The sequence below is a fragment of the Panicum virgatum genome, chromosome 8N (genome assembly GCF_016808335.1).
Source record: "Panicum virgatum strain AP13 chromosome 8N, P.virgatum_v5, whole genome shotgun sequence".
Taxonomy (NCBI): domain Eukaryota; kingdom Viridiplantae; phylum Streptophyta; class Magnoliopsida; order Poales; family Poaceae; genus Panicum; species Panicum virgatum.
In genome coordinates this window covers 23715111-23730895 of record NC_053152.1, presented here as the reverse complement: position 1 = coordinate 23730895, position 15785 = coordinate 23715111, and the positions used below count along the sequence as shown (strand labels likewise).

Here is a 15785-nt window from a genome sequence, read left to right as displayed (position 1 = left end):
ACATCCTTCATGCATCATTGTAGCTCAATGCCTCTCTAGGATTGCATGATCTTATCTTTGCAATTGGTATTTACAATTGGTATCTTTTATTTGATATGCTTTCCTAGAAATTTCATATGGTAGGTTCCTTTTGTACTAACTTCTTATCTAGTGCAACCTACATGGGCGAAAACCGTTGCTTCTCCATGACACATATTTTCGAAAGAAAATACCAAAGTCTACAATTGGTATCAATCCTATTTTTGGTATTCATTTGGTGTCATGTTTTCAAGTTATAGAGTTTGATCCCCATTATGTGAAATACAAGTGCATACATTTGTTTAAAAGTGATTCAAACACTATTGCACACATTTAGGGGGAGCTAACTCTATAGCTTGTGTTTTTGTGACTAACATGCTTTCAAAGTGATATTTGTTGTAGTCACACTCCTTTTGTCCATATGGTAATGCACTCAATCCTTCGATATCAAGATGATGCACATTGCAATTAACCTTACAATTGGTATCAATTGATCAAGAAAGATTGGACAAGGGAAGAAGACCAAGCCATAACTCCCAAAGGTTAAAGAGATAAATGATATAGGGAGGCATGGCTAGTCATCTAGAGCTATCTCCATGAGTTCAATTTCTTTTGAACACTACCCCTACAAGTCACAATTGGTATCACAATGGATGTCAAGATAGAAGGTGCCACAAGTTTTGAAAAAGGGGGGGCTTGTTCAAACAAAAGGGAGATATGCCGGATTTAGTTGGTATAACACTCTATCACTAGTGAATTTCTTTTTGCTACTAATACTTCTTGTTGCTAGTGGTTATGAAGCTTTTTGGTGTTTGATGACAAAGGGGGAGAAATGTACCCTAAAAGCAAGCAAATATCTTGGAGTAAAATGATGCCATTAGCAAGGGGGAGGAATGGAAAATGCAATGCAAAAGGATGCATGGTGATAGGGGGAGGTACTTAGTCAATGTGGGGGAGAAGTGCAATTTGATGATCCCATGGACTAAGGTACAAAAATTTTTCATTGCTCATATGGTTCAAACCACACACAAGCCATTGTTCTACAATTTTTTCTACAATTGGTATCAAGGGCTTTTTAAAAATGAGCATTGAAATGTCATCCGAGCAAGCTAAGTAGTTTCTAACTTTTGACATTGGTATCAATTTCATATTCTTGCAATTCATCTTGCTTGCTTTGGTTGTGTTGTCATCAATCACCAAAAAGGGGGAGATTGTAGCGAAAATGGCCTCTCATGCCATATTTCAATATAATGTTTTGGTGATTGATATAGACAACACAACACTTGGACTAATATGATTGTTAAGAAAACCATTCTCAGGCTTTTAGGTTCAAGTGATGACAAAGAGAAGATAGGCGTAGCTAGGCCCGAAGGCTTTTAGGTTCAAGTGATGACAAAGAGAAGTTAGCAGACGGGGGTCGAGGGGGAGCCGCCCCTCGCGGGTCTCAGGGCAGCGCCCTGAAAGCTCTTCGGTCCAAGGAACAAGGATTGAGGCATTTTGCTATCATCGGTTAAACCGACGTAGGGCAAAATGAACTCACCGGTGCAATCACAGAGAAGGCCTGTGAGCTAGGGTTTGGCACCGGATTAACCGGAGTTGGGTATTTTACACTCGTCGGTGCATTGACTTGGAGCACGTCTGGAAGTTTGGTTTCACCAGTTGAACCGACGTTAGGAAATTTGTATACGTCGGTGCATTGACAGATGAAGACAGAGGAAATTCTATACACCGGATGAACCGACGATTGGGTCTTGGTGAACGTCGGTGCAGTTGTCCAGAGAGTTGGTTTTTAGAGTTCAAATGGCAACTACATTCACCGGTTAAACCAACGTAGCATCGGTTGATTGCCTGTACATGTAACGGCTAGTTTTTGAGGCGGGCAGTTTTAGTATCACCGGTTAAACCGACGATGGCTTTGGAGGTACGTCGGATTAACCGGTGTTAAGTGTTTTTCTGGCAGCTTTTCTCCAACGGCTATATTTGCTTGGGCTGCCTATATATACCCCCAAGGCCGGGTCATTTGAGGTGGCTGGAGTTCAAGGAAGTATACAAGAGCTAAAGATCATCTCCAACCACCATAGAGCTTCATTGTACATCATATAGGCTTAAGCACACTTGTGAGAGTGCTTAGTGCTTGTTTAGGCTTAGTTCTTGAGAGAACTAGCTTGAGAGAAAGCCTTGCTGCGGCAAGCACCTTGTGTACTCGTCGTGTGACCCTCCGACTTGGTGTGGAGTGGCAATGACACTTTTGTGCGGGGAAGGAGGCCCCTACTTGGTGTTAAAGCTCCAAGATAGTGAAGACGGTGCCGTGGTGACGCTTCGAGATAGACGGTGGCGGTGACCTCGTCTTTGTGACTTGGCGTCACTTAGCCTTTGCTTGTCGGGAGCCTTGGAGGCGTGGCAAGATGGTGATCAAGCGAAGAGACTCGGCATCACACTTGTTCGTGCTGGACAAGTGGCCGTGGACGTAGGGAGGGACTTTGGTGTCCTAACCGAACCACGTTAAATCGTGTGTCTTGGTGTCTTCACGGGAGTTTGCATATCCTCTCCCTTACCGCTTTACTTACCGCATTACGTTTCCGCATTTACTCTTTCTTGCTTACCTTTTCTTTTCTAGTTAGTTTGATTAGGATTGGCTATAGGTTGCAAGTCTTTTGGGGTAAGTGGAGGGTAGCATAGATAAACCTTAGTCATAACTAGCATGTGCAGGACGTGGTAGGTTTGTCTTATGCAATTAGATTTAGCCCTAGGTTAAAAAGCGATTAGCGACCCTATTCACCCCCTCCCCCTCTAGGGTCGGACACCCCGGTGATCCTTTCACCCTTTCGAGAAAAAATCTGATCATTGCTATGATGAATAATAGAGCATGATTGGAAGACAACTTCTGGAAAGCCAGCTCCAACGAATAGGGGTTTTTTGGTGCTAATGATACAGTCAGTAACTTTCCAGATTTTGATGCAAATTATAAAGTTTGTAAGTATTATGTTTGGTAGTTATTAATCATGGTTCCTATTATTGCTCCGGCATGTCCATGAACAATAATGCTTCATTACAGTGTGGGCCAATCATGGAGATGCAATAAGCACTCAGTACTCTGGAACTCCAGCTTTGAAAGGAGATTACGTTCGGTAATTTCAACAGAACTGATTCTATCTATTCTCATTTCTTAAGTGCATTGTATTTTTTGACATTGTTCCTCAATTTGCCATTTCCACAAATTGAAGCTATTAATTATTTCTACCTTTGGTATCCAAGCAGTTCAGCAGCTAAATTTTTGTGTGAAACTGTATGGATTTGAGGATCCCGTATTGCACTGACTCCTTTTGAGTTTCACCTTGACATGGCTTGAGTAATGTTCCATTTCTGCTTTTGTGCAATGTTCACATCATTATCAGCACTACCTGTCTATAAGTTGGCTAGTTGCTCTTCTAACGTTTTATCATTGATAGAAACCAAATCAAAGAAACACCATATCTAGAATGCATGAAACTCTTGGGTGCTGTACGGTGCGAATATTGCTCAACTAATCCCAAATGTTCCTTTTGTTGTAAAATGAGTTGATACATTCTCAATTTTTTATATTTTCGAAATTATACATTTTTTGTCTGCTGTTGAGCTAGCATGTTTTAATTTCTTGCTCAGGTGAGCTCCTAGTGCACTATATTCATATTCTGTAACTGAAAATTGCATTCATTCTTATGTTCTCCTTATTTTTTGTTTTTTAATCCACAAGGTATGGGAAGAGAACTACTCAGGGAATTTTGAATGACCTATGGAATGCACTTGCTAGATACTACCTGAACAACTTTGCAGATGGTACTAAGCAGGTAATTTTTTTTATATAAGCGTATGAATGTTTCTAGAAAATATTTGTACCCAATGTGGTGGATATGGTTGGTCAGAGAGGAATATTTGGGAGGCAAAACTGGATTGATTGAATGTGATAAACAGGTGTACAATATATAGGCAAGGAGCCCCTCAGGATGGTTTACAGAAGCAACATCAATCACGGGATCCTTGCCTAATCTACAATCAGTCCTATAAAACCCTAGGCGACACATGGTGGCAAGGCCGGGCACCAACAACCCAAGCGGGCTGGTCCTCTGGGCCCAATAACCCCATTCTAACACGCCCCCGAAGTCGTAATGTCAGCCACTCCACACGTCGACTGGACCTGAACTCCATGAAGATCGAAGTGGGGAGACCCTTGGTGAAGATGTCTGTATATTGGGATGATGTTGGGACATGCAAAACACGAACATCGCCAATGGCGAATCACTCTCGAAAGAAGTGGAGGTCAATCTTGATATGCTTTGTGCGCTGATGCTGTATTGGGCTGAAGGACATGTACACGACGCTATTGTTGTCGTAGTAGATCAACGTAGCATGGCGAAGGGGAGCGTGGAGCTCTGATAGGAGCTAGCGGAGCAAAGAGGCCTCAGTGACACCATTTGCCACTGCACAGTACTCAGCTTCAGCATTGGATCTGGAGGCTGTGTTCTGGCGCTTGGAGGACAAGGGAACGAGATTGTGACCAAGGAACATGGCATAGCTTGTGGTGCACTTGCATGTATCAGGACATCCAGCCCAATCAGCATCAGTGTAAACAGTAAGATCTAGCGACGGAGAGGTTGCCTTGGACGAAGGTGCGGAACTGGGCCTCGAGCAGCAGGGCGTGCGCATCGCGGTTGTTGAGGAAGTGGGACTCCATAACAACCCAGGTGGCGCGGACGGTGGAGGCCCTCGCGGAGATGGCAGCAGCAAGGTCATCGGTGATGGTGCCGTGGTTCCATGACTTGACAACGCAATCCATGCATTGCTAGTTCAGGGAAGGCAGGTGCCGGGTAGTCCTGCAAGACATGATCTTGCAGGCAGTATTTGCCGACAGTGAGCAGGAACTGGTCACACCAGCGGTTATAGTTGCCGACATTGAGGTCGAGGACAAGGGTCCGCATGTTCTGGAGAGCCGCTTGAGTGTGCATAGGGGTGGTAAATGATCTTAATTTTTAGTCTAGATAATCTAAGGGTCGGGCTCTAATCTTATTCAATTTAGAGCTAAAAATATGAAGGGCCAATGTGGATCGTGAAGAGAGTATTAGGGTCATGGCCCATTATCACAAATAGGTGTGCAGGTTGGTGAGCGTCGCTGCTTCGTGGAGGAGGAGGGCTTGATGAAGATCGAAGGGGTCGGAGACTTCGGAGGCGCGGGACATCCTCTTCGGAGGGGGGTCGCCACCGCCATTGCCATCATCGTCCGTGCCAGCAGTGACGCGCTCCTGGGCGGTACGGGTTAGGGCATCCCGGCCGTGCGCGTCAGTAGCCTTGCACTTTAGGATGGTGGCCCGGCCCTCCTCTTTGGTGGCGACGCGCTTTAAGGCAGCGTTGTGAGCAGCCTGGCGGGTGGCCGCGCTCGCCATGCAGACGAGCAGCGGCGGCGTCCTTGGCCGTCGCGGCGGCCGCTGCTTTGGCATCGGCAGTGGCCTTGGCCTTGGCATCGGCGGCGGCCTTGGGGTCGACAGCAGAGGTGCCGGCGGAGACAGCTGTAGCGGCGGCGGCAACCCACTTGGGAGAAATGGGAGGCATCCCGGTCATTGCAGCACCGTAGGGTTGCGAGGGGAGGGACAGGCACAGCAGATGGTGGCGCATTAGGGCAGCGGAAAAGGAATCCGGTGGAAAACCTGAACTTGTGAAACCATGAAAGAGGAATATTTGGGAGGCAAAACTAAATTGATTGAATGTGACACATGGGTGTACAATATATAGGCAAGGAGTCCCTCGGGTTGATTTATGGAAACCGCACAAATCACGGGATCCTTACCTAATCCACAATCAATACCATAAAACCCTAGGCGACACACGGTGGCAAGGCCGGGCACCACCAACCCAAGCGGGCTGGCCCTCCGGGCCCAATAACCCCATTCTAACAATTGGCATTAAGTCAACATAGGCAAGTTCTCAATTTTGATTAAAAAATAATTGATAAAGATATCCTTGTCATACTAATTTAAAAAAGAAAATTAATTGTGTATTTAGTAGGTTTTGTCATTAATACGCCTTGAATTTCTATGCATGATGATATTTAAGCACCGAGAACCATGCATTACATGACATCATGATTTCGGCGCACACATGGTAAAATCGTCAAGTCAGGGTTAGTTTGCTTCGTTTGGTGGGTAGGTTAGAATTGTATGTTTTAATTGTCAGCTTATCTTTTGATGGTACTCCAATAGCAAATCAATGCAGACAACCCTTTTTCTATAGGGTGCGTGTCAATGAGGGGTACCTATATACATGTATTTTTTTGATATAGCTTTCTTCAATCGAAACATGTGATCGTCACGATAAGAGAAGTTGCATCAAGAGCAATCATTCCTTATTTGATACATGTTGTCTTATATAGGATGCCATGGATCTTCTTCAAGGACATTACATCTCCTCTATTAGTAGGGACAGGGAAGCTCCAGTTAAAGCAGGACTTCTCGAGAATTATGCGGTGAACAATTGACATTGTTTGAACTTACTCTTTTACAAGATGAGATAATCATAATATCACTTCCTTATTGTAAATTCTTTCAGTAGCACATACCAAAGAAAAACAATGTAATTCTCATAAAATGTTTTCTTTAGTATTATGTTGGTAAAAAAGACTCATCTTACAAGGAATTAGCACGTGATGTTTTCACAGTTGAAAATAAGAATTAAGGAATAAACTTATTCCTAGTTCAATGTAGAAATTCATGCAAGTTACATCATATTTTGATTGTGTATATTACTCCCTCTGTTCCAGAAGGTAAGAGGTTTTGGTTTTGTCCCAAGTCAACTTATCTAGCTTTGCTAAGTGTATAGAATAATGCACCATATCTACAACATCACATTAGTTTAATTAAATCCACCATGAAATATGTCTTGATAGTGCATTCATTTGGTATTATAGATGTTAATATATTTTTATGTAATACTGCCTCTGTCCCAAAATAAGTGTTTAGAAAAATTTAATTTTAAGACACATTAGTAGCAGTGAGAAATGACCTCATTGCCTCTCATTACTTATAGCGGTTATGATTGAAAACCACGTTGGTTATTTGGTTCTCTAGATCCTCAACAAATGCAAAGGCATTGGAACTAGAAAATTAGCATCCACTAAGCATTTGATTGCCTCCATGCCCTTAGTTTTCATACATTTTTTTCTTGGTATTTGGTAATGCTTTAGTTGAATGGACATAACAAGTTAAAAGAATACTCTTTGTGGAGACAAAATTTGAATGATAAATAGATACTTATTTTCGGACGGTGGGAGTGTTGGACATAGTTAGATAAGGTTGACTAAGGAGAAAAGCAAAACATCTTAGATTTTGAAATGGAGCACTACTTGGTAATAAAGGCATTCTTGTTGGAAATTTCTTATGCAAAAGTACATTCTTACCCGTCATCCATGTACACTAGTTTCCAGTATTCTCTCTGCTACCCTTAGACAAAAAAATTAGAACATGCATAATGTACATTCTCACAGATTTGGAGGTGATGCATAATGTGGTTAATCTCTCAGCAGCACAATAATCTTACAATGTCCCCTTTTGCAGTCATTCCGCCTTGCTTTCGCATTGATTTTGGTAGCTGTTATGTTCATGATCATATCACTGAGACAAGGTAATATTTCTAACTGGAGACTAATATTTTTATTATTTTTTGAAAAAAAATGAATCATCAATCAGTCATAGTTGCATGTTCTGGGGCTTACTTGATTTTCTGCCAAATAGTGCTTATTTGCATTCACCATCTTTTTCTCTATCTACCACACAAATATGTCAAAACCAATGGCCGTACGTTCTGCAATCGACCACAATTCCACCAGTCACGCCATTGATTGGTGCAGAGAGATCATTTCTACATCATGGGAGCTTATTGACAGTTTGCTGCAACACCAATTTTGTGAAGATTCTATTCATTTCATTCTTTTCTATAGAACTTGTATTCCTCAATTTTATTTCTATCCCTAATAGTATTTTGCAAGTTGTTACTATGCAAATTGCTTCTGAACATGTTGTATCACCGACTTATATGTCGCTCAGCCGGTCATGACGATGTTCTTTCCATATTTTCTGCATATTCTGACCTTTGCATAATGCATTATTATTTGTATGACTTGTCCAATCTTTATTTTCTAGTGGCAAATGGGTAAAAAATAATTACTCTGGAAAGAAAAAAACCAGCATATTCTTGTAATGTTGAAGCATAGTCACCGAAGTTCCCGAAACGACGGATCGAGGAACGAGGAACGGGGAACGAGGTTTGGGATGGATTTTACACTGCGGGAACAAAAATGTTCCCAGTGACTATGTGTTGAAGCGTGAACGGGTTAAATTGATGTGTTTTATTTGAGGAAGATGGAAGCTTTAACTATGGATGGATGTGTCTTTCAAGATTCCAGCCATTTGGTTTTGGTCTGTTTATTAGGCCGGGGACATTAGTCACCCTGTGCAGGTAAGAAAATCTCCATTCTTTGTTTTTTTTAATTTTGTTACCTAAATATATTGTACAAAATCCTGATTATTAGATTTCTTTATTTAATTTAAGTCGCCAAATTATGATTTGTTGAATTCAGATTACTCTTGTTCCGCAATAATTTCATTTGTTTGCCTATTAAAATGGGTCTCCTATAGACTTGATGCGTAAAATGTCTTGGATGATGATACAAGCTAATTTATCCGCTTAGCAATTTTTATCTTCTTTCTTGGTTGAGTTTTCTGAAAATACTGTTGAGCTGACCCATGTTTGTGGTTCCTCATGTAAAATGGCACCGCTACTTTATAAGGATTCATCTCAAGGCGACAATCAGAAACTGCAATAAATTCGAGATCATTGCCACTGATAAGGATGTCAGAAGATAATTGATTGGAAGAACAGTGCACCAAAGCAAGTTGAAATTCCATCCAAGGCAGCCTATGATCCTCGCCCGTACTGATTGCAACAGTTTTTTGTTTGCGTATGCCCAACTGCGGGTAAGATATGCGTGAGCTGGAAATATTCCTGTTAATAGCTTTTGGTTCCAGTAATCTTGCAATTGAATCGGAATTCAACTTTTTTTATCCTATCTGTAATACTTGTATAGAGAGTTTCCGTAGTACTTCACTTGGGACAAGGCAAAAATGTTTTGGAATCCTAGAGAACATCGGACTCAGATTGGAAAGCTGGTGTATATATGTGCATTGTATTTTCAACTATGTTACTGATTATCTCCATGAAACAAATGTTCCTTCCAATTCTCCTTGGTTGTGTACTCTTGTAAAGCTGACAATGTATATGCTTTATTTTATTTTCTAATAGATTAATAGATGAACGCTTAGGAGACCATTATAGAGAGCTTACCAAGGAACAAAATTTTAGATTTGATGAAGAGCATTTAAAAATTATAGACACACACTTAATGCGAAGCAAAGGGTAAATTTTGAGGAAATACTTATCATGTCATGAAGAACAAAGGACATGTATTCTTTGTTGATGGATCAGGAGGCACCTTTAAGACATCTATATAAAGCATTGTTTGCTAAGCTGCGCTCAATAGATCTTATCACCGTACATATAGGGATGTGTACCATGGATCCATCTGACCTAGAACATGCAAGCTTAGTTCGACATATGATCTGCAGACTATCTGCTTAGGAATGGCAACGGCATAGATTATATAGATAATTTGGTTTACCGAGATTATTTAAACACGTGTCTGCAATCTTGAAATTACCCGGGGTGGCATACCTGATGCGACATCTTGAAATTACCACGTGGAATGAATTCTGTGCATGTGATTTCCCATCCAGTCAAGTCTATGTCGCTTGGATCATGCTTGAGAGCCCGACACTTTACTTGCTGATTCTTAAGTCTCATCGGAAATCGTGATGGTGGCATTATGGAGTCTAGTAAACATCCCTTGTCTCCTTTATTTCTTCATTGAGCTCTTGATAGCCCGCAACCTAAGGTTGAGGGAAATTATGCCCATCCTGTTGATGGTGTTGCTGCTGCAGAAATTGATAAATCCCTTGATGTCCCTGGACAAGTTGTCAGAGCTGTTCAGTCTGGCGGCCACAAGTTCAGCCAAGTTGGTTGGTGGCGGTGGCAGTTGTGATGGTCCACTGCCACTTGCACCAAAACCATCTTGGGTACCGCGTGTTTCTCCCACCATTTGAAATATTGAATTTGCCATCAACAATATGATCCATATTACTTCTATGACTCAAGGGATATGAGTATGAAAAGATGTAGAACTCAAAAGGCTTTAGTTAAACAGTTTGAGAAAACTCATACCGCACGTTCTGTTCATCCAACTCCTTTCAATATTTTCCACTAACTAGAGAATTTAGTGTTCCACATCTTTGGTATTTAACTCAGAGGATAAATCAATGGTTAAACGGTCGAAAGATTTAGTCTTTGCTTCTTTGTTCTCGCTGTTTTGCAGCAGCTGAGCTATAGTATTTTGCATATGACTCTTACTACTATAGCCCAATGATGCTGAAACTTTGTGATCACCCATATCACAAAAGTTATGACAACTTTGGTACTCAACACTCAGCCAAGAAGGATCATCTACAAGGGTGAAAATTCCAGCAAACTCCTACTGAAAGTTATGAATTGAGCATTGGAAGTCCAATATTCCTGGAAGCAACTTCACATCTTCCTAGCTCCGAATTGGGTAATCCAAAAGTTCTCAAACCTCACTAGATTGTTCCTGAGATACGTTTCTACAAGATTGATGTTGTGTGGAAGAATTGAATTTTTTTACTATAAGATGATTGGATCCATGAAAGTTCAGATCTGATGTTCTCAGAATTTTAGGAGGACAGAGCCGTAGAAAATTTTACTAGAATATTCCTAAGGTCTCTGTGCACAACTTTGCTAGTCAAAACTTTGGCTAGAACGGCCTCTAAGATGGTCTATTAGAACTGTCCTAATAGAAATTCCAGTGAACAGAGAGCTAGTAAAATGAGTACTAAGCCAAAAATTACCAAATTTAATAGTAGCTGGGTGAGTAAATTTGACACAAGTTTTGTGTTGAGCATCTCTGCATAAAACACCTTTAGGGTGGCCTAAAAATTCGTGTTGCAGAAGTGCTCAAAGCTTACAGAAAACAGGGGTGTGAAAGTTTCTACCGTAACCCATAGTTCCCTAGTCCAAAAGTTCTCAAATTTTAACAGCAGCTAGTAAACAAGTTATGGAGAAAAATTTTCCACAGGCACATCCACAGATAAGGTCATCCACAGGCACATCCACGGATAAGGTCATTTTCTATACCGAATAAATTCATGTTTCCCAGATTTGACAGAAATGTGACAAATTTGCTAGATAAGCCTTAAGTGAACAAAATGAACCTTGCCCATGTGCAAACCTTAATTTTCCCAACTAACCCACACTTTGTTTTATTTAGTTAGTTTATAATCATGATGCATGCACGATCTATTCGTCCTCACAAAACAAAACAATTGCCAAATAGCTTTGGACTTACTCGGTTAGCACTGGTGGCATGACACAAATTACGGCTATATATATATATATATATATATTCGAATTCTAACCGTTCTTAATGTAATCGCGGTTAGTGTAACTGCAGAAGATTGACAAAAATATACATATATATATGTAGATATATATGTATATGTATATGTATATCTATTGTCTATTTGACTCCGAGTGTGTTGAATAGTATTGAACGCACGGGCGGCGCTCTAGTGGACTAGCCAACTGGTCAAACCGTAAAGGAATAAAATTATCATGATATTTACTACTGCAACCGAAGGTCTTACTTACAATCAATACAGCACAATTATGTCCCACATCATAATATTTTTCTACCCACTTTCAGGGCACATTAACTTCACGTTAATATTTGCCTGCCCACTTTCAGCGCACATTAATATCACGTTCTCTCCTTCCTTCTCTCCCGAAGGCCGAAGCTGGTTGCAACTAGGGCTGGAAACGAGCCGAGCCGAGCCAGGCTCGGCTCGGCTCGCCGTGGCTCGGTCATCTAGCGAGTCGAGCCTGGCTCGGCTCGCTAATTTCACGAGCTGTTGAAAGAGGCTCGGCTCGGCTCGGCTCGTTATTGGCTCGCGAGCCACAGCTAGTTATTGCATATTTGCATCACAGTTCACAGATTCACAGATTACATACAAGAGTGCAACCATATCAAGATTTTAACAGTACCACATAAAGATTTTAACAGTACAATATCAAGATTTTAACAATATCATAGCCACAACAAGGTAAAATAAAGAGAAAACATTTTAAATTACATGACAATTGACAAGTGGTCCATAGGTGGCTCAGCTCGCGAGCCAGAGCGAGCTGGCTCGGCTCGGCTCGGCTCGGTATTTTAGCGAGCCGAGAAAAGAGGCTCGGCTCGGCTCGTTCCAGACTCGCGAGCCGCTCTGAGCCGAGCCGAGCCGCTCCGAGCCCGAGCCGGCTCGCGAGCCGCGAGCTTTTTTTGCAGCCCTAGTTGCAACCGATGAGCTAGACGGCGGGAGCGGCAGTGGCAATGGCATGCGACGCTCCGGCCAATGGCGGCATGGCCCTATGGAGGGGGGTGATGCAAGCAACCAAGCCGCCAGCACCTACGTGGGCCTAGAACAGTGATCCCCCCTCGATTGGATCTCACCGCGCCAGTGCCATGAACCAGCGGCGGCGTTGCCGGATCCAATCCAAAACGATACATCAGCAGTGCAAATCGACGATGGGTCCAATCGTCTTACTAGCCATTCCCAGGCATCCCTCGGCCAGCCATCTGCAGGTTGGAGCATCTCCAAGAGTTTTTTATATTTTCTTTCCTGAATTCGTTGTTTGCCAACTTTTTAAATAGCTATGAGGAAGTAAAAAAAAATTCAACTCCAATAGTTCCCTATTTTTATTCAAAAACAGAAATTGTGGCGCGAGAAACGTGGTCCCATGAATCTTGTGGTCTGCATCTTCTTTTCCTTCTATCGCCGCCCCTCCACCGGCTGCCTGCAGCATCTCTGCCCCCAGCATGCCTCCTTGCCGCCCCTCCATGACCTGCCCGTTGAAGGTCTGGCCCTCATATAGATGCATGCTGTAAATTTTTTGAAAGAGAATTTTTTTATATGTGAAGTATTAAACATAGACTAATCACAGAAGCCATCTGTAAACTACGAGACGAATTTATTAAGACTAATTAATATGTCATTAGTACATGTAGCAATTTAGTGTGTGATCATGATCTAATTAGACTCATTAGATTTATCTCGTAATTTACAAGAAAACTATGTAATTAGTTTTTTATTTCGTCAAGATTTAATATTCCATGCATGTAAGATTCTTATTCGATGTGATAGTTTTGGAAGTTTGAATTTTACATCTAAAGAAGGGGCTGATCGGCCTGTTCCATAAAAAAAAATTCTGATCGGCCAGCAGCCCCTCCCTGTTCTCTGCAGCGTGCACCGTGTCGGCGGCCTCTCTCCTAGGCGGTAGGGGCTGCAGGTGCATGGCGGGGCCAGGGGCTCCAGGCGGGGACGTAGAGGGCGCCATTGCCAAGGCGCGCAGGGAGCAGCAGCGCATGGCGGGACGAAGGCCAGTGAGAGCACGGCAGCCGATGCATGGTGGGGCGCTGGCGGACGATCACCTGCACGGCGGTGGACGATGGCGCGACGGAGGCGGCGCCCAAAAAAACGCCCCCGCAGAGCCGATCCGGAGTCACGAGGATGTAGGTATGTTTACGCATAAAGATGAGCAATATACTAATTGTTAGGAGATTGAAAATTATGATAGAGAATTATTGGAGAGGATTTTTTTCATTTTTTTAATAAAAATAAAGATGGGAAAAAATAAAAAATTCTTAGAGATGCTCTTAGCCCCCACCCGCACCCCCTCTGATTTCCCCTCTGATTTCCAATTTGCAGGTACACATATTGTTAGATAAATTCATGGTTTTCCCGTTAGCTTCGTGTACAGATGCACCATCAAGATCAATTTTGGCATGCTTGAGGGCTGATATGGTGAATCGCACATGCACCTAGGTAAATCCTTATTGGAACCGCAGCTGCGATATCCAGTGCTGCTCGTGCTCCTCAACAACACCGATGTGTGTGAGCTCAAATCTGTGGTTGCTCTTGATGGATCTGATCAATCAGATGAAACTGCATAGGGTGTGCAATGAAGTAGTGACCAAAACAAAGAGGAAAGAGAAACCAGATAATCACTCACAAATGTCGAATCTGAGTCCTCGAGTTAATGCTTGACGAAGATTTCTACTTCCTCCAGCACCACGATGACTAGGTGATATGGTGGTTAGAGTAGTATTTTGTTCATATTCAAGTAGTGTTTTTACAATTTGAAGTAGTATTTTTCATTATTCTATGCTAAACAAAATACTACTCTGTGCAACAAAAACACTACTCATAATTATGAAAATATTTCTCTACATTATGGAAAATACTACTTAAGTAAGAAAAAATACTACTTTAAATTATGAAATAATACTACTAGAAAGTGTGAAAATACTACTTGAATATGAACAAAATACTACTATGAAGCTCGGAGCTGGGAGCTGAACAAAATACTACTATGAACAAAATATGATTTTTACGGTTGTGAAAGCTAAGCTTGCCGGAGCATGGACGGAGGCACCACCGTGAGCACTGAATATTATTCAGCTCGTTGCGAGCTAAATTACTTATCCAGACATTTAAAAATGCTAGTAGCAGTAGATACAGACATTTAAAATTACTTCTCCAAACAGTAAAACCACTAATTTCAAATTACTTATCCAAGAGAGTTGAGTTGTCCCTTTTTTACATACACAACGTGTTACCGACGAACCACCGATTTTTGGCTTCCACTCTCTACTCTATATACCATGCAGATATGGAGCCCATTTGCTTTCCAGTAAGTGTTAATTTTCTCTGGTCAATCTAGCCATTGAATCGAACGTGCATTAAATACTGACCACGCCCCGCAACAAACCATTCAACCTCTAGTCAAAATATGCATTAAAGCACCGGCACTTGATTTTTACTACCAGCATGGTATGGTCTTGTTTGGTTTGGTTCTGGTTAGTGAATAGTGACACTTTAACCGTTGGTGTCAAACAAAGCCAGTTTACAAAATCAACTTCAGAACCCCCGCGCTAGTGACTCTGAAGAATCTAATAAAGCCTTTTGATCGTGCGATTAGAGGATGGTTACTGTAGCATCAATGTAGCAATCATCGATTAATTACTGTCATTAGATTCGTCGCGAAAAGTTACACCGATCCCTAAAAAAATTTTGTAGATAGACTTCATTTAGTACTTCATGCATGCGGGATTCTCTTTTCGGGAAACGTGCGTGCTAGTTTTGTTGCGGATCCAAACAAGGCCATGGCACCGTAAATTCACCTCGTGGGCGCTGAATACTTATTCAGCTCCTACCTTTTTACTTGCAGAGCACCTCCCATGGACTAGCAACTAGTCAAATCATAAAGGAGTAAAATTATCATGATATTTACTGCTACAACTGAAGATCTTGCTACAATCACTACAATCAATTATCATAATAAAATTTACTTCTCGAAATTTGGAAAAGTACTCCTAGAAATTACATGTCTAAATCTTCTGAGAACAAAGGAGTATTTTATTAATGAATAATTTCTAAAATGGTATTTATATAGATGAATGGATTATATGCCAAGTACGGAATAATGTTTTACAACAAGGAATAATTGGCCAAGTACACAAGAAAAAACTGAGACCAAAGGAATATGTGCAAGGATATCTCTTTTGAAAACATGCATGC

At 41.7% G+C, this 15785-nt stretch overlaps 1 pseudogene; it reads left to right on the top strand.

The window, feature by feature from the left end:
* The window catches only part of LOC120684358, a 30426-nt pseudogene extending 22544 nt beyond the window's left edge, over positions 1-7882 (top strand).
* The last annotated feature ends 7903 nt before the right edge of the window (positions 7883-15785 follow it).